This window comes from Gymnodraco acuticeps, unplaced genomic scaffold (assembly GCF_902827175.1).
Source record: "Gymnodraco acuticeps unplaced genomic scaffold, fGymAcu1.1, whole genome shotgun sequence".
Classification (NCBI taxonomy): domain Eukaryota; kingdom Metazoa; phylum Chordata; class Actinopteri; order Perciformes; family Bathydraconidae; genus Gymnodraco; species Gymnodraco acuticeps.
The window spans coordinates 3,384,032-3,409,516 of NW_022990047.1; the positions used below are offsets into that span (position 1 = coordinate 3,384,032).

Below are 25,485 nucleotides of genomic sequence, written 5' to 3' on the forward strand. Positions count from 1 at the left end.
ATTTGATACCCTCATTTTGTTTTCAATTTCCTTTCATACATCAAGAAACACAGATATCCTTCTGAAGGCTGGATAGAGACAGCCTGTTGTGCTGCACTGTTTGTTTTCCACAATCATCATATAACAGAAAAACAATGGAGCTGGGAGCAGTATGTCATTCAATTTATGAAGAAAACCCAAGGAGAAGAGTTTCAGTCATTCTCGACAGCCTCTATGGTGCGATCAGTAAATAGCTTGAAAGGATTCTTCTCGAATGTCATCATCTCTCAACAAAACTTACTCCAGCCCCATAATGCTTTAAAAAGGGTGGCCGCATTGTGTCATGCATGCTATGATAATAGTGATAACAGCTTGTAAATACATCAAAACTGCACCATTATCTGCATCATGTTGAAAGGTTAAATATGATATTATACATTATTATTGCGAAAGCATTTACTATGCTCTAAATAAGGGGAACAACAACTGCCGAAATACGTTGTTTGTCAGATTAAAGGTTTAGTATTATAACATTACCCTCACTTCTACTGTGCAACATTTGGATAGCCTGCAGCCTCCACTGCAGAAATAATGCAGCATAGATGGAGGACAAAGGTATGATGGAGGGGGGGGAGGGGGGTTACAAAAGCTACCAGTGTATACAAAAAGTAGACATAAATAATGCAGTCATATTTCCCATTACAGTATTATGTAGACTAGAAATGTATAGTGCTCCCTGTTCTATCCACCCTCCTAATGGGGAGACATTTAGGGTAGTGGGTGCATTACTCCTTATTTATGGCCATGTAGTATACATAAATAAACTTGCCTGTCCGGTCTGTTGAATAGAGGCATAAATCAAGTTGTATGGAAATTGTATTTCTTTTATCAGTTAATGAAAACAACCATTAAATGATAAAAGTGTGTTTTAGTTTGAGCGAGCTTCTGCCCAGAGGAGAGAAAGTCGGTTGGGAGTCACAAGGGATGAGCATCATGTGCTGAGGACTACATGTGAATACAAACAGAAGCATTCGAGAAACTATCCCCTTAGAGGCAATTTTCCACAGCTGAAATCTTTGTGTATGTGAGACAAACTCTTTATCAAGACCTAAGAGCCAGAAGGTTGTAAACGCCTATTGAACGAAAAGCCCTGCTATGTTCTGGGTCAACAGCTCCATTCTTTCATGTCAGTTTTATTTCATGGAAAACAATTTGAAGAACCTCTGTATCGTTTAAATTTGAGAGAGAACTGCTCATGCGGTTCGGGACTCTGTCTTCGCCCACAAAGGACTCTAAAGAGACTGAAAAAGGAGACAAAACTGCAAAACTATTCTGCATTCATCCCCCACTGTGAACAGTATTCTTTCCACATGGCAGACACTCTTTCTTCATTATTCAGACTGAGAATGATCTGACTGCATGAAACTGAATCTACCACACCAAACTCCCCACGTCTGTATTATTTTCCACTAAAACCTGACAGCCCTCGAATGTCTGCACACAGATCATTAGCCACTAATTACACAAATGTTCATGTAAATAAATCCATACATTTTAGAGAGTAGCTTTAATCCATTTGTTTATAAAATACAGATAAAAGCTTCATTGGACCATGCAATGTCAGTTTTCTTATAACTTGTGTTTGAATAATGTAGGATGCAACAGAGCAGCCACTGTCAATGTCAACAGTTATTGATGAAAAACAAATCCCCAACTTTCTGTAAACTCCTTGAAGAAGCTACCTGATCACCGATGGTGCCTACATCCAGGCGGGCCAGCTGCCTTGTTATTTCAAATCAATCTCTGTCTTGCCTCGGCTAAATCACATCAGCTCCCAATTGACCAAGTGTCACGCTTCAGAGGGGAGCCTGATATCTCTAGCCTCACAGACCTTTTACTTCCCCATTCTGCTTTCCTCAAAAGGTCATATTTCTACTTTTATAGCAGCTCAAAGGACAATTTGCTCTGCACAACTTTTTTCTGGCATCATATCGGCTTGTCAGGCTTAGGAATAAAAGGGAAAAAAGAGAAGGAAAAAGCTCATGAACCAATGTCATCGGCCTGGCTGTGTATGACAATGAACCCTTGAACATTCCTTTGGTGCCAATGCTGGCTGATAAAAGTTTTACTTGAATCTTTCTTTTTCTCATTAATGTGAAATGAATACATTATTTTTGCCTTCCCACGCAATCCCTGCAGAACACAGCAGGGAGGTCAGGGAACATGGTCGTTCGTATGCTCCAAGACACATGTAATACTACATAATTAGTTCGCTTCACTTGCATTAAAGACCCCCCGGAGTCAAATGAAAAGATGGCTTTCGATCGCTGCACCAGTCTGTTGTGGAACATCACAGGGTCTTGGATCAGAAATAACACGTGTAGTAGAAATCCATAATTGAAAAGGACTGACGTGCAAAACTCCCTTGTAAGTAATTGTGAAGTGAGCTGCCTCATTTTGCACTTCAATGCATAAAAACTGAGCTGACATCTTGTGTTATCCATTGAGAGGAATGTGTATGTACTCTCTATTTCCAAAGCAATATGTGCAATCTTTATAATTACAAAGCTTCAAGATTCTGCACTATTGGTATAATACATTTAACTAGTATTTCATCAGAGCTGGTATGGTTTTGATAAATATCTATAGAAATGAAAATAAAACTCTAATCGTTGTGAGCGTGTTCCACTGAGGACCCCTGCTGAGCTTCAGTCCATAGCTGCCTTTCATCAAAATGAACTCTGTGTACTGAGCTCTGATTAACACTTCATGGAGTCTTTTAATATTCATGTCAAAATGACTGATTGCCCATAAAAGAAGAGTGGCATCCAAAACAGGATATGAAATGTAATAAATGAAAATGCTAAAATATCAAATAAAATATATCATTGTGAGCTATCCTAAGAGGTATGACATTTCATGATCTGAGCACACAGCAGAGAAACTAATAACTATTTCATAACCTGTCCAGTGTCCTCAGTCACAGTCATATTACATATTTTTTGTACACTTGTAGGCTTCAGGCCTGTCTTTTCTTTTTCACGATTTAGTTGAGCAGGGATAAAAAATAAATGTTCAGAGGTTTTCCCAGCAGAATGAAATAATGGCGGAGCGAGCACTAATCTGATCCTTCACTCCGCACCTCTGGGTAACAATTTCCCTGCTTGCCTCAAATGGTATTGTTTTCATTTATGCCCGTCTTGATACCCACATATTACATTTCTAAAATATTATTATTGTATTATCGCAAAGCCAGGATCAGAATACTTGCATGAAAAAGGAAAGCAGAAGAAGAGAAATGTCACTGTCAGAGCAGTGAGTAACTCTTGGCTTGAACAGTCCTGTTGTTTGTTATGCAGTTTGCTCATAGGTTATTCCCAATGTGGAGAGCCCAAGGCTGACCAGAATTCTGTGCAGAGTTTTTTTTTTGTTCATCCTGTGGGCAGAATTAGCTCCAGGCTCTAGAACTGCAAAGAAATACACTTTTTTATTTATTAATAATAATGCTAACTGCAGTAGGTGTGTGTGGGGATTGCTGAATTAACATCAATTGGACTTTATTAATCAAGCTGGCCATTAGCTTTAAGGGGGCTACCTTTTTTTTATTATTAGGTTCAATTATGGGAAATCAAAATTGATTCAGTAATGATCATGCAAAAAGTGTCTTCCATGCTGATTAAACACTTTAGAAAATTAAAAATAATTTTCTTTTTTAAATTGCACACACACAAATAAATGGGTATATGTATACAGTAAGTGCCAGGATTGAGCACACATTTTCTCTAACCAGTATTTGTACTGTGACAATAGCAGCAGCAGCAGCCTCAAAAGTAATGTAATTAGCAGCAGAAGCCTTAGCATTTATATGACTGTCAGTGGCAGCAACAGTAGTGACAGTAATAGCAGTTGCCGTGATAGAGCCAGTTTCTGTTTTATAATCCTGGCATAGGAGCGAGTCGTTTCATTTGGATTTGATTATCGCATTTTAAAGTGTTTCATATCGATTGTTGCTAAACCCGGAGAAATTTGATTATTTCTTTCAGCAGATCGATGCACAGAATTGGCTTCATTTATAATTGATGGATCCATGCGATAAACACACCTCCAGAGTCTTAGAGAGGCAGTGCTCCTCGAAGTGTTTTGCAGTGATATTGTAAATAAATGTCTGTAGATAGTCTGACTTGATGGAGTTCACAAGGCTGAGCCACTGCAGCAAAACATATCTGACTGCACGTTAGGCCATCTGCGTTTCAACTGTTGGAGTTGATGTTGACTGTTGCTCAAACTATTCTGTAACACACACCTGAATGCTGCACAGGCAAACACCCTGACAGTAACATTTGCTCTGAGTAGAAATATGCAACAGCCGAGGATTTATGTGAATTATGTCAGACACAAGATCTGCACACACATAAATGACTATCAGATCTGCAGCTCTGATAGTCTGCTCACGTACATATAGCTGTCTCCATTGCAATGGAACCTTTACGAACAACATTCAGCGAGAACAAAAAACAAGGACTTTCGATTGTCAAATGTATCAAACATCAAGTCGAGTAGCTTTTTTCAGAATCTAAAAATGTTCAAAAGGCTGTTCCGGAGAAGTGTTGATTCAACAGGATAATGAGTTTCGAGAACCTACTCTCAAAAGCTAATTTTTCCTAAACCTACCTCTTCAAATCAACAACACAAACTAACACCTCTTAATGTACAGGTGAATCACCACTCAGAGAGTCTCAACACAACACCAGGATTAAAGCATTAAGAAATTATATTTGTTATCAGGCTCCTTAATTGAATTGCATACATTTGCATAATTGTAATTTAGATGAATAATACATATTAAGCTCAGTGAAAGTTCATTTAGGAGATTGCTCTCATTCATTCACACTCAGTTTCTAGCTTCTACTCAACAAGCTTAGTATGGGCAGACACTAAAGTTAATACTATCAGGTTTTGACACGAACTCCCTGAGCCAATCATATTGTTGCTGTCAAACTGCCTCTTTTCTCTGTCAGTTATCGTTACAGTGCAAATTGTGACCGTCCTTTATCCCATTCACCCAGTTCTCATCACATCCATTATCCAGGGTCTCTTCCAGCTACTAGAAGCCAACTCTCTTCATGTCCACCAACAGTGTCTAGACTCCATTGGGGTGGGGGGGATTTTCTTGTACATCTTATCGCACCACTACTAAAAAATAAAGACACCACAGACTTTTGAAACTGCTCATGACGCAGGTAAAACAATTTGATCACTCAAAAATGTGAGTCTCCTGATTAAAATGCAACGATGCAATCAAAGACAGAAATAGATATTCTCCAATCCAATCCAAAATAGTTTCAATAACCCAAATATTGAAGAGAACTCTTGGATAAATTGTGAATAATTTTTTTAAAAGGTATCACATTCCTACGTGACTGTAAATAATCCAGTGTACAAATGTATGGTAAATGGACTGTACTTATATAGCGCTTTATCCAGTCTTTACGACCCCTCAAAGCGCTTTACATACTACATGTCATTCACCCATTCACACCCATTCATACAGAGCAGTACCACTTGCTCTCGGACCTAACATTCACACACAATCACACACCGTTGGCCATGCCATCAGGAGCAACTCAGGGTTAAGTATCTTGCCCAAGGATATATCGACATGTTGACTGCATGGGCTGGGATCGAACCCACAACCTTCTGGTTGAAGGACGACCGCACTCCCTCGCAGCCACAGTCGCGCAAATCTGATGAAAATAGTATTTGATCAAGTGTTTTTGGCATCAAATGTATGCTTTGGCATGGTATGCCATGCATAAAACTCAACATACAGAGCATAGCTGAGGAATTGAATTTTGTAGCTGAAGAAGATAACAAGCTCACGACGCGGTTGCTGTTGCAGTGGAGGCTGAGGCAGAATTATATTGTGCTACATTCTTCCTTGGGAACAAAAGTCAATGCCGTACAAAAGGAATGTTCCATTATCCATTTACTCAAAGTCATCCTCAATCAATAATGGTCAGATTATGAATGTGATTAATATAGTAAAATACCTCACTGAAGTAAAAGGGACCTGAATGGAGGCAGACAATGCACACGCTTGGTTGGCTCCATATCTCACAGGGACAGAGAGCAGTCTGACAGACTTTATCCTTTGCCACACACTTGATCTATACTGTCTTTTCTTCGAGAAATCAGACAACCTTTATCACAAAACCAAAAACCCCTTTTTCTAACCTTCCTTCACTCCCAGTCCAAAACCTGCCTGCCAACGTGTTACCAATGTGCTATTAGTAGCAGGCAAGAGATTTCTTAAAGATTCCTTTTCAAAACCTAGTGTTGACTACCTTTTTAGTAATGATTTGTGTAGATTTTCTGGCACAGCAACAATCCGTTTCTAGGGGACATCTTTGGAAACAACTAAAAGGTCTGTGGCTGCAGGCTTCATATAATGAAGTGGTGCATTTCAATGACAGACAGCTCTGAGACGAGGAGGTACACTTCACTCAGATCAGTAAATACTGAAAGCAGTAGGCGCTAGAGCAGGGGTGGCCAACCCGCGGCTCTCGAGCCGCATGCGGCTCTTTGCCTAGTTTCATGCGGCTCTTCAGTTCATATCGAATTTTATATGTGTGAGTTTGGGGGAGAGACACTGACTCCTGACTAGTGTTGCACGGTGTACCGATACTTGAAAGGTACCGCGATACCCTGCCGTTAAAAACGTTACGATTCCTCCGTTTCATTAGTATCGGTACTTTAAGAATGACGGGGGAAAGTACTCCGGTGAGAAAGCGCTGTTTTAATAAGAGCCGTGTGTGTTCAGCGCTCTGCTTCCACTCCCTGCACTGCAGCCGTGCCTGCAGTCCCTCCCCTCTCAAGCACGCTCTAAGTCCCGCCCCTCTCAAGCACGTTCTAAGTCCCTCCCCTCTCAAGCACGTTCTAAGTGCCTCCCCTCTCTCGTGCACGCGCTAGCTGCCAGAGCATGTGAGAAAACGAGAAGCATGGTTGCAAGTGGGAGTGCAACTGCCGCTGCGCCTCGGCTTGTTGACAAAAAAGACGCCAGAAGCGAAATTTGGAAGTATTTGAGCGATATCTCTGACAGTGAGGGCAAGCCTACGGACACCACGAGGCCTGTCTGTAAGACATTTATTAATTTTATTTAATACGAATTCTTGTCATTTATTTTATTTATTGTTCTCATTGTTTAAAAGTTGGTGTTCTGGTTCTGGTGTGAAATAAAGCACAATAATTACATTTAAGACTGTTTCCCTTTTTTTAAGAAAAGTTACGAAAAAGAATCGGAATCGCAATTCTTGACTTGGTATCGAAACCAAAATGTTGGTATCGTGACAACACTAGCTACTCCTGACAGTTAAACCTGATATTTAGTAGGTCTGTTAAGTATTGAATGCTGATAATTCTGACGTAATTTGGCCGGTCAAAGTTGTTTAGGCTCGGATAAAATCGCTCCGTTACTTTCGTCCCGTGTTATGTATGTTGTGTGGTGTCAGTATGAGAGGATGACAGCGCGTATAATTTTAATGTGGCCCAAGAGCCAATCACAATAATACCTGCGATGCAGTGAACCAATCACCTTTGAGGGGGGGAAACCTATCGTTGATTAAACATTATCCAGTGTTTCCCCTACCATTGTCTTGGAGGGGCGCTGCGCCCCGCCAACGGAGCCCCGCCTCCCCCCCTGATATTCAAGGTGTTTTAAAAAATATATATATATCATTTTATTTTTAAATATATATATATATACCACCAAATTGCAAATAATCTATAACTACTGTCACTTTTCACATTGAACATGTGCTCTTTTATTAAATAAACTAAACGCTTTCATTTTAAGTTGTGAGTTTAGTGTTTTTGACCCTAAGAAACACTGATGCATTAATCAATAACAATAATCCACAGCTCCTCTCTCTGCTCCAGAGGATTTAAAACATATATATCCCAATGCCACAAAAACGCATGAGTGACGTGGTTGAAATCTTGTCTCCAGAAAACAAAAAACGGAAACAAGCGGTATCAGTGACTGTGTGTTTGATGTGGCTCTTTGCAGTAACATAGAAAAAATGTGGCTCTTAACCTCTGACTGGTTGGCCACCCCTGCGCTAGAGGATGAAGAAAGGGAGGAAGGATAACTTGAGGAGGGGAGAGAGCCCGGAGGAAATCAAGTATAGGGAAAAGAAGAAGAGACTGACTGGAGACCAGACTTGCAAAAAAACAACCTGCAAATATTGGAAATTCTAAGAGATTAAAGGAGATAAAATGGCAAAAAGCCACAAAGGGAAATGAGAAGAATGCAAAGCAACACTTCCCAGAGGATTTCAAAGGTTTTTGTGGTAGCACGAGGATTATGCTCACATAGAAAAATAATATAGAGCTGTCCATAATTTGACAAATTTTAGAGAGAAGCATGAGAAAAAACTGCAAAAAAAAGCAGCCTTCAGCCATTAGTTTAATTTACATTTCATAATTAAGTACAAATACCAATAAGAAGAGGATTTTCTTTAAATGCCAAGTGGCCTTAAGAATATTATGTGTGGAAATGGATTGCCAATATAAATGACTCCCCTCCCGAAAGACTCAATCTACTGCAAGTAATATGTTGGCAATTTTCTCCATGGCAACCAAATAATGCCAGGACAGGCTTTATTGGTGTGCCATTTGGGAAGACATTCAAATGATTTAGAGTATGGCTGTGAAGCAGTAAACAAGAGCACCGAACACGAAGATAACTAACCATCACAAAAAACAAATACACACATACAGGAAGAGAGAGAGAGAGAGATGAGAGAGAGAGAGAGAGAGAGAGAGAGAGAGAGAGGGAGAGGCAGGGGGGGGGGGGGGGGGGGGTGTAGCTATCTAATACAGAAAGAACAACCAAGAAAGACCTTGAGGTTAAAGAAAGCTAATTTGTGAAGCCAGCAGGCATGACACCACAAGTTACTGGGTTACTAATTTGCAATTTACAAGCTGTTTAATGTCGATAAACTGTGATCCAATTCTTTTTAGGTTAGTAATATTTCATTCATGTTCAAATTGGAATTCATATCATCAGCCATAAACGGGTGTTTGTTGGTCTCACATTGGAAAGAAAACAAATCCACACAATGTATGAGTATTTCTGAGATCTGTTACAAAAAACTGAAAAATGTACTGGGGGATTAGTAAAATGTTGTTCCTGTATATTTATGAATAACCTGATGATATATATCTTTTTTATTTCAATAAATTATGTTTTTTTTATGATTATTAACATTCCTTGCCCATATGTATGCATATTTTACACATTTTGTGCCATCATTTACCATTTTAACTACACTATGTAAGGACATAACCTTAACCTTTTTTTTTTTCTTTAAGAAATATAAATATCACATTTATTTTTTGTAGTACTGATTTGTCAACAAGGGCACTGCAGCCAAGTTGTTTGAATAAAATAATCATTCAAGTTGCCATTTTCATTTCACACTGTTTCTACAAATTTAGATTCAAATAGAATGTTGAGGTAAGGCAAGGCAAGTTTATTTATATAGTACCTTTCAACACAAGGCAATTTAAAGTGCTCTAGCACTTTGTGAGGTAGCACAAATGACATTCTCGTGAAGCTGTAGTATTGAATTGGTTTTATAAGATGGTCGAGTATTGGAGGAAAAAGACTGAAACACGCACCCTAGGGCCCTCATCTGTGTGCGGCTTTGGATCATGTCATGCGGCCTAATGATGTTTGGAAGGAAATGATGCTTTGAGAGTAGAAATTAATTTAGGCAATGTTTAATGATGAGGACACAGTAACTTTCCCACAGAGCTGAACATGTAAACACACTAAGAGCTGGGCTCCATGATAAACATATCGTAGCTACAATTAGGCATGCAGTTATCTCTCTGAGTAAGAAAAACATTTATTAACCCATAGGGTAAAATGTAATATATTACAATGTTTTCACAATTTTGTTGATTTGTCAGTTTTGTTGAACCTTGTACTCTTTGGCAACTACATGACAAAGAAGATTTTGAATACAAAAAGGTTGATGGATCCTTGAAGGGGCCCTATCATGCTCATGCTCATTTTCAGGTTCATATATATATTTTGCACTCCTACTGTGAAATGTTTACATGCTTTAATGTTCAGAAAGGTCTTTATTTTTCTCATAATGCTTGTGCTGCAGCACCTCTTTTCACCCTCTGTCTGAAACCAGAGCCCAGTCTGCTCTGATTGGTTAGCTGGCCATCTGTCAAGATCTGTCTGTGTTGTGTTTTTGTCATGTCTAGTTCTGTCTTTGGTTTCCTGTCTCTGTGTTCTCCCTCCCATCTTGTCTGTTTCTGCTGATTGTGTGCACCTGGTGCCCTGTGTTGTCTCCTCCCCCCTCACCTGTGTCCTGTTCAGTTGATTAGTTTGTGTGCATTTAAGTTCTGGTTCTATTTCGTATATGGCTTCGCCCTCTAAGGCTATCGCTATTGGGTAATCCCCCTGCGCACCCGCGCAGCACTGAAACACTTGTAGTCCACGCCGCCCGCCCGCAAGGTTAGCCCCACCCTCGGGCTCCCTTCCGGTATAAATAGGAAGGAGGCCCGACAATCTGCTCCCTCCCTCTTTTCTTCAGCACCCCGTTACTGAAGCACAAGAGACACTTCAATTGCAGAGTGAACATGAGTAAAAATTGTGTGAGAGATTGTCCCTCATGTGGCTCTGGGTTCATAATGACTTTTCGCGGGTGCAAACGGTCAGGAGTGACCCGATCTGGCCACGCTTCCCAGCCATCAGGAGGGGGCGGCGGCGAACCCGAGGACCCTGAAGGCTCCGGTGGCCACATTTGTTCCCCTCACCAAGGTGGAGGGGTTCACAGATGCTGGTTTTCCAGCCGCCCCTTCTCTGGAGCCTACGTTGAGCGCCCCCCCAGAGACCAGTATGACGCCCGCCAGGCCGACCGGGTGCACCAGTGTGCCTTTCAAGTCGCCAGCACGTCAGCTGGCTCCAGCCTGCTGAGCTCCCACAGCGGCACCAACGTCCGCAGCAGCCGCGGCGTCCACACCGACCACAGCGGCAGCAGAGGCCGCAAGCGGAGAGACGCCCACAGCAACAGCCTCGGTGTCAGGCTCGCCCTTCGGCGGCTGCAGGGGCTCCGTCCCACGTCTCCGCTCCCCCGCCACCCCAGAGACAGGGTTTCCCGGCGGCGAGTCAAAGGGGAGTGAGGCTCCCCCGCTCCTGGTCTGCTCCACGAGAGCCTCCGAGGAAGCAGAGCCGTTTCTGACGTTCTGGGGGTTGTGAGTAAAATAAAGTGTGTTCATTTTCCAACTTTTTGTACTGAGTCATTAGTAACAAGTGTTTCTCACCTATCCCCCCTGTGTAAGCCAGCTGCATCGGTTACTAGCCAGCAGGGCTCGTTGCAAAAGCCTGCAGGTTTTAACCTCGGTTAATAACCTGCAGAGCTCGCGGCATTCCTCTGTCCGAGATACGCCTCCTACACACGGTCATAATAAACCCATGAGCGCCGTTATAACGCCTCATGTGAACAGCACTGCACACACCTCCACTCATCCCCTGAGCGTGTACGCGCCTCATGATGACAGCCGGAGTGAAACGCAGCGTGTGGAGGCTCCCCCGCAGCCCTTTCGCCTCACGGGCAGCGGTAGCGAGGGCAATGGCGTGGCTCGTCACCATGACGACCATTACAGCACATCACAGAGAAGCCAGAACGGGGGAATGAGACCCATCCTTGATCTGTCAGTATTCCAGGCTGAGCGCCCCCAGCGGCAGCGCACGCAGCGCCCGCAGCCCCACGGCGTCAGGGCTCGCAACAGAAGCCTGCTGGTTTTAACCTGTCGGTTAATAAACTGCAGAGCTCGCTGATTAAGCCAGCTGTCACTAACCTGTCGTTAGCAGGGCTAACGACCATGACACATCTCGAGCATGTGCGCCCGCTCTCAGAGTGTTTCTCACCTTGCTGTTCACCTCCCCCCCACAGTTCAATGGGATACAGGACTCCTGTCATCCCAGGAACAGTGTTTTACGCTCCAGTCAGAGCTGCAAGAACTCCTGTTGAAAGAGGCTATTTCCAGGGTTCCTCAAGGGGAAGAAAATCAGGTGCTGGAATGTGTTCACCAGGACGACTGGTTCACTTCCACCTGAAGGATGCATACTTCCACGTACTAGGGATGGGAACGATTAATCGAATATTCGAAATTATTCAGGTATTCGAATAATTATTCATGTATTCGAATATGAGTTATGAATATTTTTATAATTGTTTTGTTTTTTATTAATTTTTTTTTGGGAGTGATGCCTAAGTTGATTACATATTATCAAATTGAATAATTCAATGTATATATATACGACTGTCACTGTGCCATAGCTAAATGTGTTAGGTGACGTATAAAGGTGTGTTTTGCTCCGCTCACCGGCCCCTCACAGCGGGCAGAGCTGCAGGTGCTGATCTCTCTCTCTCGCGTCCGGTTATACTTCACTCGCGTTTATGTCCAAATCCATCAGATCTAGTTCTAGCCAATGATATGGCTGCTGCCCCTCCCTACACGCAGATCACGCAGACTCAAACCTCATCTTAGGCCCAAATGTGGCGCAAATGAGCTCCGCAGCCGTTGCGAGGTTCCGGCGCTAACAGTTCATGAGCGTGCTCCCCCGCCCCCTGTCAACACTCGCGACACATGAGTGGCCAGCCTAAACAACAATAAGCGCTGCCTGGCAACCGTGTGTGGCGGCAAATATAGACATTTTGACTGGAGAGATTTAGTTTTGCCGGTATTCAACATATTTTACCAGTCATAGTCCGGTAATTATTTACACTCTTGAAGAGTCCTACACAACAGACATGGCGTCAAAAAGGAGTAATGTGTGGAAATATTTCGACCAGGTTAGTGAGTGCGGTGTAGAGGTCAAACTATGCGAAATTAAACTAATACATGATGCTATACATTGCTATACCCGCAACCTCCGTTCCAGCTGAGAGGGTCTTCTCTAGCTGGACTGATTGTGAATCGCCTCCACACTGTAGGCCGTCAAACTGTGATCACCAGTTCAATACATTTGACAAATTCGACGTGGTTTCTACACTTATTTGAAGATGTATGTATTTATTTCCAAAATGTATTGAAAAAAAATTGGGTTAAAAAAATTAAAAAAATGTTGAAACATTTTTTTTTACCCAACTTTTTTTTTATAGGATATGTACATTTCGGTTAACCGGTTAACCGTTTTTTGGGGGGTCGGATATTCGAATATACATTTGCTTTCAAATTCCCATCCCTACCACGTACCCATCATCCCGAAACACAGGAAATTCCTGCGTTTTTCATTTCAGGGAATATCAGACCAGACAATCGTCTGCCGTTCGGATATTTCCTGGCTCCTCGCATTTTTGTGTAGAGAAGGCTGGAGCCGCTAGAGGAGGGATGATGAGAGTGTGTTTTCCAGGGAGGAAGTCGCTTTACAGACGTTACATTCGTATTGCGTCAAAGCCTGGGTTTTCATAATGAATTGGAAGAAGAGCTGTCCTCTTCCCTCTCAGATATTCATTTATCTGATAGTGGAATTAAACTCAGCCAGCAGAGCGCGGCTCTCACGGCAGCGAGTGGAGAAACTGACAGCTCTCCTCTGGCGTGTCACAAACCCGCACAGCCCTCTATGTGACGCAGCTGCTCGGCGTTGGCGTCAGCTGGTCACGTGGGTATCCCCCTGGGTCTCCCCCACAGGTGGAGTCTCCAGAGGTGGTTCATTCGTTGCAGAAGCCTGCTGTTTTAACCTATTGGTTTATAAACTGCAGAGCTCGCGGCATTCCTCTGTCCCAGATATGCCTCCTACACACGGTCATATAACGCTCGTGTGGACAGCATACACACACCTCCACTCATCCCCTGGGCGTGTACACGCCTCATGATGAGAGCCATAGTGAAATGCAGCGTGTGGAGATTCCCTTTCGCCTCAAGAAGCGCGAGCAGCGAGGGCGTGGCTCGTCACCATGACGACCATTACAGCATATCGCAGAGAAGCCTCCCCCCCCCCCTGCAGTTCCATGGGATACAATAAACTAGTGATGGGAATTCCGATTCCCTTCGGGGACACGAATCTTTTGATTCAGTTCACTTGAAAGATTCGTTCACTGATTCGTTCACTGATTCGTTCACCGGTTCGCGAAGGACTTCTGGTGATTTGCACCTTCGCGAACGATTCGTCTTTGTACTTAATTCGTTCAGTGAGTCTTCACTACTGCCGAAGTCCGTACAAGAAGTTTGCTGGCGTAACATTTATGATATTAAAACACATTTTACACCTCACTTTGTTGCCCCATGAATTATGCTCTGGGAATAGGCTACATATTATTTAAGAAATATAATTGGCCATTGTTAAATCTCTCATAAATTTGTGCCTGACTATAGATGAGAGTAACAATGCGTCACTTCCGGGCAAAAATAACGGCTCCGCCCACTTTTTGGGGAAAACAACGCTGTCAGTTGAACGGCGGTCAATACAAATTCTGAAGTTTTTGCCAATCCGATCAGAAATTTAAGAAAACCGGAGATTTTTGGATCTTCAGAGAGCCCGATTCCAATGGCCAGACGGGCAAACAATTGCATTAAGCCATTAGAAATCGACGATCGGGCTCGATATATGGTTAAATATAGCAGTAGGCTATCGATTTTCATAGATGAGAGTAACATCTACGTCACTTTACGGCCCCGCCCACTTTTGGGGGAAACAACGCTGTCATTTGAACGGCGATCGAGCCTGAAGCCATAGAGCTCTTCCTTTACTGTCCTTTCTTCTTAGAGGAAGTACAGAAACACTGAACTCTTGATTATTTTTTATGTTTGAGGTGCAATAAACGACACAGCAGCTTTTTGGCATGTTAAAACTATTATGTTCCGCCTCGCTCATGAGAGTAACAGCTGGATTTATTCATATTCTATCTACCCATCTATGTTTACCTTTAGCTAGCGGCTAAGCTAGTGGGACGCTACGGAGCCCAGCTATCCGCCCTCTGAAGCTTTTAGGGCCGACAGGGAGAGGAGAATGTCCCGCTAACGCTGTGTGTGTTTCACAATAGCGGGACGCTATGGAGCTCAGGTATCCGCCATCTGAAGCTTTTAGGGCCGACAGGGGGAGGAGATTGGAGAATACAACGCTGTGTGTATTTATCGCTAAGCTAGCTGGACGCTACGGAGCCCAGCTATCCGCCCTCTGAAGCTTTTAGGGCCGACAGGGAGAGGAGTATGAAGGTAGATATGGTGCAAAATGCGAGAGCGTGTAAAACCTGATGTGAGCACTTGCAGAAAAAAAATCTGAGCTTGTGTGCATACATTTACACTTGTATAAAATATCCACGTAACTGTGAACCAAATGTACACTTGTATAAAAATATCCACGTAACTGTGAACCAAATGTACACTTGTAAAAAATATCCACGTAACTGAACCAAATTTGAAGTCACAGAAGAAAAAAAAAAGTGTTGTAGCTCGTAGAAAAAAAATGAACTTAGTGATGAAATGTTCACTTGCAGAAAAATACATATTTTTTAAATATATTTTCCATTACAACTGCAACTTGGTTATTACAACCTCTCAAATCAGTCATTACAACTTGACGAATCTGCTCTGTGGCAGTATAAATCGACGAATCTGCGGTCTTGATTTTGCTACACTTCTTGCGATAAATGTGTCGCAAAAGTAATTTTCACCTGTAGATGTGGGGGGAAATTCAGGTTTACATCAGGTTTTACACGCTCTCGCATTTTGCACCATATCTACCTTCATAGAGGAGAATGTCCCGCTAAGGCTGTGTGTGTGTGTATTTCACATTAGCGGGACGCTATGGAGCTCAGGTATCCACCATCTGAAGCTTTTAGGGCCGACAGGGGGAGGAGAATACAACGCTGTGTGTATTTATCGCTAAGCTAGCGGCTAAGCTAGCTGGACGCCACGGAGCCCAGCTATCCGCCCTCTGAAGCTTTTAGTGCCGACAGGACTGCGGTCAACTCAGCCGTCTCTCGCATTTGCTTGGTCAAATGCAGTGGTGTAGTGGGCGTTGGATGCGGGGGTACGCCGTACCCCCACTTATTTGGAGCATGATCTTTTTTTTAAGTCTAATAAATATAAAATCATTGCCAGTGTTATCAGTTGCAAGTGTGTATTTGTTGTAATAATGACGAAAACATAATACATTTCACAGTAATTATAATAAAAAATAAAAACGATTTCCTTAAAAAAGTATGATTCTTCATCATCACGCTCGTGACCCGCGGTCACTGACACACCCACGGCGAGCCAGCTCGCCGCGCCCGCCGATTTTGCGGCAGCTCCTTCCCTCAAGAACACTAACGAAAAAGCTCTATAATGGCAGGCTAACATGTTTTACTTGACTTCTTTTCTAAAAAGAATATAATTCACAAGAAGAAAGAGGCTAGCAGCACCGAAGCTACAAGTGAAGCTGCTAGTAAATTAATACATCATCAGAAGAGCTGCCTAAAGACGTGGATAATGCTAGCTAACGTGCACGTTAGCTGCGCTAGCAACGTTCCTCTAGCTCAAGCTCACCTTTCCCAGAGGTATGGACGGAGGAGATGTGGCGGAGGAAACAAGAGGCTTACCCGTGGATAGACTGCAAAGCTGGGAAACTGGGCTGCAACGTTTATTCATCCATTTCGGATTTATCAGTCTTCAAAACCCAAGGTGTGTGTGTGTGTGGCAGCGCTGTCTGCTTATTTGCAATTATAATCAGAATAATGTCAAGTCCAGATTCAATGTTGTTTGCATAAGTATGGCTATATTTTTCGTTTTGTTTATTTAATAAGTTAATTTCAGTACAACTTTGGACTGTTTGTTTGTTATGAGTTTTAAATAGATTTTGAAAGTGGAGAGATAGAGAGAGAAGCAGCACTGTCTGCTTAGTTGCAATACTGTAGCTTATGCAATTTAGGCCTATAAATTGTTTATGTAACTTATGTGCCAGTGTGTCCATGGTTTTGAGTCTGTGTGTGTGTTGAGCGCAGCTTCGTCTGCTTTTTGCAGTACAGTAACTAAAGTAGGACTAAGCATACCGGTAGTTTCTGTGGACCTGTCTGCCCGTTTTGTGAGTGCACTGCGCGCATGCGCACTTGTGTGGCATTGTTTGGGATGACCTAATTCAAATAGCGTCCCCCCAGTAAAAAAATCCCCACTACACCACTGGTCAAATGAGCAGCGCTTCATTTTTGAGTGCGCGATTAATAGCGTCTTTATGGTATTCGCCGAGAAGCGGCGCTGACGGTAGTACAAGAGCTGATGTTATATTTGATCAATCAATCAATGATATTTGATGAGGGATAAAATGATTTTTAGCCATAAGTTCTAACTAATAATTGGTACTGTTGGACTCAGTACTTGTTAGACTACTACCACAAATACAATGAAGTACTTTTACTGTGTACTATTTGAGTAATACTCTGTCAAACTCCCCTCCAGAGAACAATAATGCATGTTTTCTGCCATCTTTGATGAGAGATAAAATAAGTTCTCAATGAGAGTGGTACTGCTGGACAGAGTACTACCTACTGCCACAAGTACAATCAAGTACTTTTATCGTGTACTTTTGGAGTATTTCCAGCACACTTTCCCTGTACAAGGCTCAGTCCCCATGATCAAAAAACGATCCCTGTATAGTCTGAGTACCAATGACCTCATATTATGTCTCTCATTAAAGTTACATCACCCATTATAACAATAGTCTTTCCTTTATTCTCTTGTCTCTTCTCTTGACTGAATTACAATGGTCCTGTCTTTAACAAAATGTAAAGTCCTTCTTCTGCACCTTTTGAAGACTCCAAAACAGGCATTTGTACTGTATGTGTTTGGAGAAATGACACAACAAATGGCCCAGATTTGTACTATAGAAACTTGAAATCTTGTAGTGCAGGACAAAATACTAATTGGCTTAGCCTTCCAGGTTATATAGGCTTTGTTTTGCAATATTTATTCAAAGGTCACCTCTTATTTAAAATATTACATTTCTGAGGATAAATACAAGCAATCATAATACTGCCTTCATCAAGAGTCATTGAAGCCCAATACAAATTGATCCTCCTAATAAAAGCTTTTTATCAATCTTCATTCTGCTGTGTTTTATTTCAAAAGTGTTCAGAAAGATTAAATCAATGATATAGAAAGATCTTAAAATCAACATTATTATTAACTTGAACTAAAGTACATTTTAATAGCGTGCACAAATGTGTTAATTGCCATGCACCTGATACTGTTTACGTTCAATTTCAGCTGTTTTGGGCAAAAATCTTATATTGACTAAACCATTTTTTATGATTTGCTTTGATTTAGTTATTTGGAGAAATCATTGAAAAGGTAAAACTTGAAAAAATGTTGTACAATTGTAAATGTTTGCACACAACATTATTTACTTTTGAACCGATGTTGATTTTTCTATTTCCTTGATGCCTGGGAAATATATCCAGCCTGTAGTTCAACATGCACATTTTCTATACATGTATAAGAATAATATGAACACGTTAAGTTCCTCTCTCTCCTCTTTTAATAACACAATCAAATCATCTTTAATTTTCCCATGACCTTCACTCCCAAACATAATTTTGTTATGGTTTGCATTTTATACTTGTATCCAGTTTGGACAGATATGTTTGAGAAAAAGAAAAAAAAAGCTCCTTTTAATGGGTGAATCTGTATACCCTGCTAAGTCAGTAGTATTTTAGTTATTTTTAGTTTAGTACTTTTTCAGCTGAATAAATATTATAACTCTATGGTTTTGTTCAGCATTGCCAGCTTCACTGTTGAGCGTGATGTTGTGCCCAGCATTCTCATGTACTGTGCTCTGAAATCAAAATGTGGATAAGCATAAAACAACACTAAAATAAACACTACAATACAACTTGTAAAACTTTTGAAAAAACACAAGGTTGTTCATTTGTGTGTATAAATATACAACACAGGCAATATACATATATATATATATATACAATTATAATTAATACAACTGTTAATTTGATTAGAGCTTTGACACATATATCTTTATTGATATATGTATAAGTATGACGACTTCCCCGGACGATATCATATGTAGCGAATGAATCAAACTGGGTCAAAACCATAGATTGTAGGCTATATATAAAAACGTATATACAAAACGTATTGTGCCCACAAAGGTTGTGCGCTCTGGCTTATCCCTGCGTGGTATTATATAGTAATAGCAAACGGCTACGTTCAACTCTTTTAATGGTATATTGCAAGTGCAATAAGAAGCTACAGGGACGTTAATCTACGTCGGTAATATTAACTTTATTTAATACAAGATTTACATCATACAGCCCATGTAGTATACTATTTTACAAATGATGAATTACAGCAAACTTGTGCAATATATCCATTATTATAGCTCCGTGGGATCACTGGCAGTAAGGCGATATGGTTTGTTCTTATTATACATCCACGGTAGTAGCCTACTGAACACGTAACATGAACGTGCCGGGCGGCGCGGTCCCGTGGGTTAGATGCACGTTCATAATGCAGAGGAAAATAACTCTCAGAATAACGTTATTAGCAGGGGTGCACATAACTTTTTTGCCCTGGTTCTCAAAGGAGCACCTGGAGATGTTGCTTGGTGCTCATCCTTTAAATGAAATACACCATAACTTTTGAGGGGGTCTTGACTTTATTTGCCAGACACACGGCACAGAACCATAGCACAGAACACACATGCAGAGGTGAAAACAGAACACACATGCAGAGGTGAACACAAGACAACATTAGCACGACCAGTAATCCTACAAGCTGTCATCACTACCCTCCTGACTGTTCTCCTCACTGTCTTCCTCTCTGTCAGACATGGTAGCTGATGATGTAGGCCTACTTCTTTCTCTCTGGTTGAGTCTGTGATTAGATGCTTGCATCCACAAGTCAACAGCTGGGTTTGGGTCGAAAGTCTCTGTTGTCATCTTAGACAAGTGGATGTAATCAAATAAGTATGTGAACATAACCAATAACCTACCATAGCCAATAACAAATGAATGTAACTTATTTTATTTGTGTTGTTCATAGGGCTGTGCGATTATGGCAAAAATCATAATCACGATTATTTGGGTCAATAATTGATATCACGATTATTTTGACGATTATTCATTGACCATTTATTGAACTTTAAAACAAATAATATTTTACCAATAAACAAGATCAAAAAATATGTTGGAGCACACTTCCAAAACCATACTAAACATATATTATTAATATGATAAATACAAATAAATTAGACCAAAATAAATTAAATCAAATATGATGCAGTGCACTGTCACAACCTACTGAAAACTCCTTAACATATAGCCAACATTTTGGTAAAACATATTCCACATATTCCACTCAGTTAAACGTTGAAGGCTGGCCAACCGTCATGGTCCAAAAGTAACAGGACATAAATGTTGAACTACAATTTAAGACCAAATAAAAATGTTTTGGCCACCATGGCAAATGCTGGTAGGGCTGCTCATGTCATCTCTTAAAGATTTTTTGTAAGAAACACCAGGCTGTTTACATGGTCTGGTTTCAGAGATGAGCGCAGGCAGGTGACAATATTGCCACCTGTACTGAAGACCCTCGCCACGCCCCGACACAGCGGTGACGCCGGCCAATCACAAAGCTTTGATGCGTTCAAGTGCATTATTCTGGCACAGGAAGATTATGTTACAGGACATTAACGATAAAACAGAATATTGTTGTTTTATTTTTAGACACATCTCGCGATCGACTGGTTGGGCACCCCTGGGCTAGACCATAGGTCCGTTGTGGTGGCAAAGTAGTCAGCTGAAGCCACATCTCTCTCAACTTCCCCACGGCATTTGTCAAATAATACCGAATGAAATAATACCGAGATGGCATCGCGTAACGCTTGTCCAACGTGTTGACAAGTTGCTTAAAGCCCTCGTTGCTAACAGTGCTAACTGGGCACATATCTTTAGCGATGTGAAATGTAATGGCACCTGTAATATCTCTGTCTCTGCGAGCTCGTCGCGTAGGCCGTTGCTCTGTACAATGCGTCCTGAATCGATGACTGTGATGATGTTGTGGATGAAGTCGAGCGGCATCTGCTTTTTGGTCTGCTTTTTGTTGTATTACTGCCCGGTCGTATTGCACTTTGTGGTTGTATTTCAGATGATTAAAGAGATTGGTTGTGTTAGCGTGTGGTGCAAACACAACCTGGTAACAAATCCTGCACTGTACTTTGTTTTGCTCCACGTCGGTCTCCTGAAAGCCAAAGTACTTCCAAATAGTGGAAATAGTTGTACCCTTCTTTTTAACGAGTTGCTGCTCTTGTTCTGACATCTTCACTTGCGCTTTTAGGGAGGGGCGAAGCACACCCAGCTAAATAATCGTATTTTGTCAATTATGCTGTTTTCATAATCGTCGCAAGCCATAATCGTAATCGCAATTAAAATACGATTAATTGCACAGCCCTAGTTGTTCATTCATATCTTATTTTACCTAGTTAACATTTATTTATGCATTTTTTTTAAATCTCCAGTTTTAAAGGATGTTTTTGGTTACTGTCCTATAGTATACATTGGAATGATTTCAAACCTGTTTATCCCAATAATTATAAAGGAGTGCCTTGGAAATATGTGTTTACATAAATTGTGACCAAACCGTTTGAACTTAGACCAAAGTGAACTATCTAAACACTCAGAGTCCTTTACCTCACTGAGCTGTAGTTATCAGCCTCTCAGTCTGACTGGAGAGGACTCTCCCTCCACATCATTGTAGACACATCTTCTTCTTATATCCGTGAGAGCAGCTAGCACCAGATGCTAATAACAACAGCACCGGTACCGGTGCACCCTCCCTCTCTCCCTCGCTCACATTTTGGCTGTGAGCTGCGGGCGCCAGATAAGCCAACATCCCCCATTTTCATCACTTACAGCGCCCATAGTACAAATGAAACGTGTAACCGGGGTGAAAAGGGTGTTACATTGACTTAATTATGAATATTGTTACATCAAGGCCAAAAATTAGGATGAGCCCCAACGGTCAAAAATGTTTTTTTCCCTCCCAGAACTGCCAGCGCAGCGCCTCCCCAGATCTGGCGCCCTAGGCGAACATCTATAACGCCAGTACGGGCCGGACCGGAGTTCATATGAAAGTTATGTGCAGCCCTGGTTATTAGCAAATTTTTACAACTTAAGGAACGAATGTTTGTAATAAGGGCTATACAAACGTTCATACTGGGTAGTTTATTTAGTTTAAAAATTATCCAACGATTTACAGACCACTCTTTCCCAATGTAAGTCAATGGGGAAAAGTGTTTCCGGCCCCAGCAACCTAACGGAAGTGTAGTACCGCCGTTTGGCCACAGCGAATATTCTCCTCAGAGTCCGGCGCACTTCCTGGGGGCTTGGTAGATACCTGTCAATTTGTGCTTCCGTGCATCTCATCTGTAATGGAGTCACTAAGAGGGTACGTATATATGTATTTCAACAGAAAAGTTGTTATATACATAATTGTGTTCGAAAATAAAACACACATTTTTATATGAATTGTTTATTACACATCTTTTGAAAAAAATGGACATTAATCCTATCCTGTTTATTAAAATGGTGTGGTTGGCGCAATTTTTCGAATTTCACTTTGTTTTGAGTGAAATTGGGCGTGAGACACCTTCTACACACAGTAGTTTCCCTACTATTTGTCAGCAAGACCCGTAGACAGAATTGACAGTTTCAGGTAACAGAGTATTGTTTTAGGATCCATTATATCATGTTGGGTAAATTCATGAGGATACCAATAACCTCCATCTTTTTTTTAAATAGATTTGCGCTCTTCTCCACCCGACACACTGCAAACTCACATGTTGTTTAACAGATGACACGTTTGTAAACAAAAACCCTGCTGGGGGATCTGGGGTGATACATTTTCTTTTAAAATTGTATTAACATGTCCAAATAAGAATCCCCATAAAAAGTGTCAACAGATAAACTGTTTTCTCAAGATGTATATGTATTATTTTTGAAAATAAAACAATGTTCTTGTTTATTACAATTACAAAAAGTCTAAACTGAGTGAAAAGGCTAACTATAAATATAAGATTTTAACTTGTTAAAATGCCACACGGCTCAATGCCACATCACACCCACACTGTAAGGTTTAATGAATATTGAGACTTCAGATATTTCACAATTTAGATTTGTAGAAAAGCATTAAATGAAAGCAGAAACTAAATACAAACACTTGAGGGATGCAGTTGACCATTGCTCGAAGCTGGTATAAGCAGGGCTTTACTCTCATTTGTCTCCACTCCTTCTATTGCAGATTCAGTGTGACAGCTGTTTCCGGTGGTGCCACACACAGTGCCTGCATATGGACCAAAAGTCTCTTGAAGAGGCACAAGTTGGGGACTGGGTTTGCTCTCTGTGTGACAAATAATGTATGTGCATGAACATGCAGTTGCTGTATGTCCTATATTTTTTTTAAAAAGGCACCAGCTGGGGACTGGGACTCCAGACTTTTCCAAAAAGCAGGGGATGTGGTTGCTGTGAAATAGTTTTCATTTATATGCTCAATTTGATATATTTAAAATCTATATTTGAGATTTGTTTAACTAAGAAGTGACCATTGAATAAATATTGCAAAACAAAGCCTATATCACATGGAAGCCATTGTGAATTGTTTCCTACATTACAAGATTTCGAGTTTCTATAGTACAAATCTGGGCCATTTGTTGTTGAGTTCCTGAGCGATGATGGTGCCCAGGAAGCGGAAAGACTTCACAGCAGTGACTGGGGAGTCACACAGAGTGATGGGGACTGCGTCGTGGGGCTGCGTTCTTCCTAAAGTCCACAACAGTCTCCACTGTCTTGAGAGCATTAAGCTCCAAGTGGTTATCCATGTACCAGGTCTATAGCAGAAAACATACATGATTGTACTCTGGAGGGGAGTTTGACAGAGTATTACTCAAAAAGTACACGATATAAGTACTTGATTGTAATTGTGGTCGTACTCGTACTCCAAGTTGTACTCTGTCCAGCAGTACCAGTCTCAATGAGAACATATGGCAAAAAATAATTTTATCTCATTAAAGATGGCAGAAAACATACATTATTGTACTCTGGAGGGGAGTTTGACAGGGTATTACTCAAAAGGTACACGATAAAAGTACTTGATTGTACTTGTGGTCGTACTCCAAGTAATACTCTGTCCAGCAATACCACTGTCACCGAGAACTTATGGCAAAAAATAATTTTATCTCATCAAAGATGGCAGAAAACATACATTATTGTACTCTGGAGGGGAGTTTGACAGGGTATTACTCAAAAGGTACACGATAAAAGTACTTGATTGTACTTGTGTTCGTATTCCAAGTTCAAACCGGAGAGACGTGATGTAAGGAATACATATTTATTGTTACACGTCATATGAATGAAATGATTGCCATGATAATACAACAGGAGAATGTAATGGTGTTTGGCGATTAGGCCCCGGTTTGCAGGATAATCATTCAGGAGGGAAAGAACCGCTCCGATGAAATCCCCGGGGTCTAGACACTGGTGGTGGTGATAAGTAGGTGGGACCGGTCTGAAGAAGGAAGGTTTAGCTTTGTCCTGGAGGAGACGGGAGGCGAGGAGGCGGGTTGCGTGTGGTCACCTGAAATGACAACTGACAGGGAGGAAGAGCAGGCATTTAAGGATTTTAGCATGTGCAGCTAGGGGCTGCTGAGGAGTGACGCCCTCGTATTTAATGAGGGGGGAGGGAGCAATAGAGTGACGTGTAAGTGACTCATTGTTAGGTGTTCCTTATTGAACTTGCGCTAAAGCTTTCATTAGTACTCTGTCCAGCAGTACCATTTTCACTGAGAACTTATGGCAAAAAATCATTTTATCTCTCATCAAAGATGGCAGAAAACATATATTATTGTACTCTGGAGGGGAGTTTGACAGGGTATTACTCAAAAAGTACACGATAGAAGTACTTGATTGTACTTGTGGTCGTACTCCAAGTAGTACTCTGTCCAGCGGTACCACTCTCACTGAGAACTTATGGCAAAAAATCATTTTATCTCTCATCAAAGATTGCAGAAAACATACATTATTGTACTCTGGAGGGGAGTTTGACAGAGTATTACTCAAAAAAATTACCCAGAAAAAAGACAGTAAAAGTACTACTATTGTTGGTAGCAGTCAAACTAGGACTTTTAACAATTTATGGTAAAAATAATTTGTAACGCATAAAGCAGAAAAAACACGCATTGTGTTACGGCCCGTCTACACTACAGGCGTCGAAAAAGCTTGAAGCTGGGCGTGTCTGAGGCTTGGCGCTTTCTCGCGCCCAAGGCGACCAACAACCAATCAGGAATCTCCCGCCCGCCCCCAGCATACAAAGCAAAAAAAAGCCCGGTTCTTCTACACTATTGCCAAAATGGATGCCGGTTTTGTAGCAACGGTAGCGTTGGTTTATGCAATGTCTTGCAGGAGGCCACGTATAGTGCGTCGCTGTTGGGTACATAAA

The 25,485-nt window shown here is 41.4% G+C and overlaps 1 protein-coding gene across 6 annotated transcripts in view; it reads right to left on the bottom strand.

The window, feature by feature from the left end:
- Window positions 1-25,485, bottom strand: part of furinb (furin (paired basic amino acid cleaving enzyme) b) — a 119,296-nt gene that overhangs the window by 60,611 nt on the left and 33,200 nt on the right. The window lies entirely within an intron of this gene.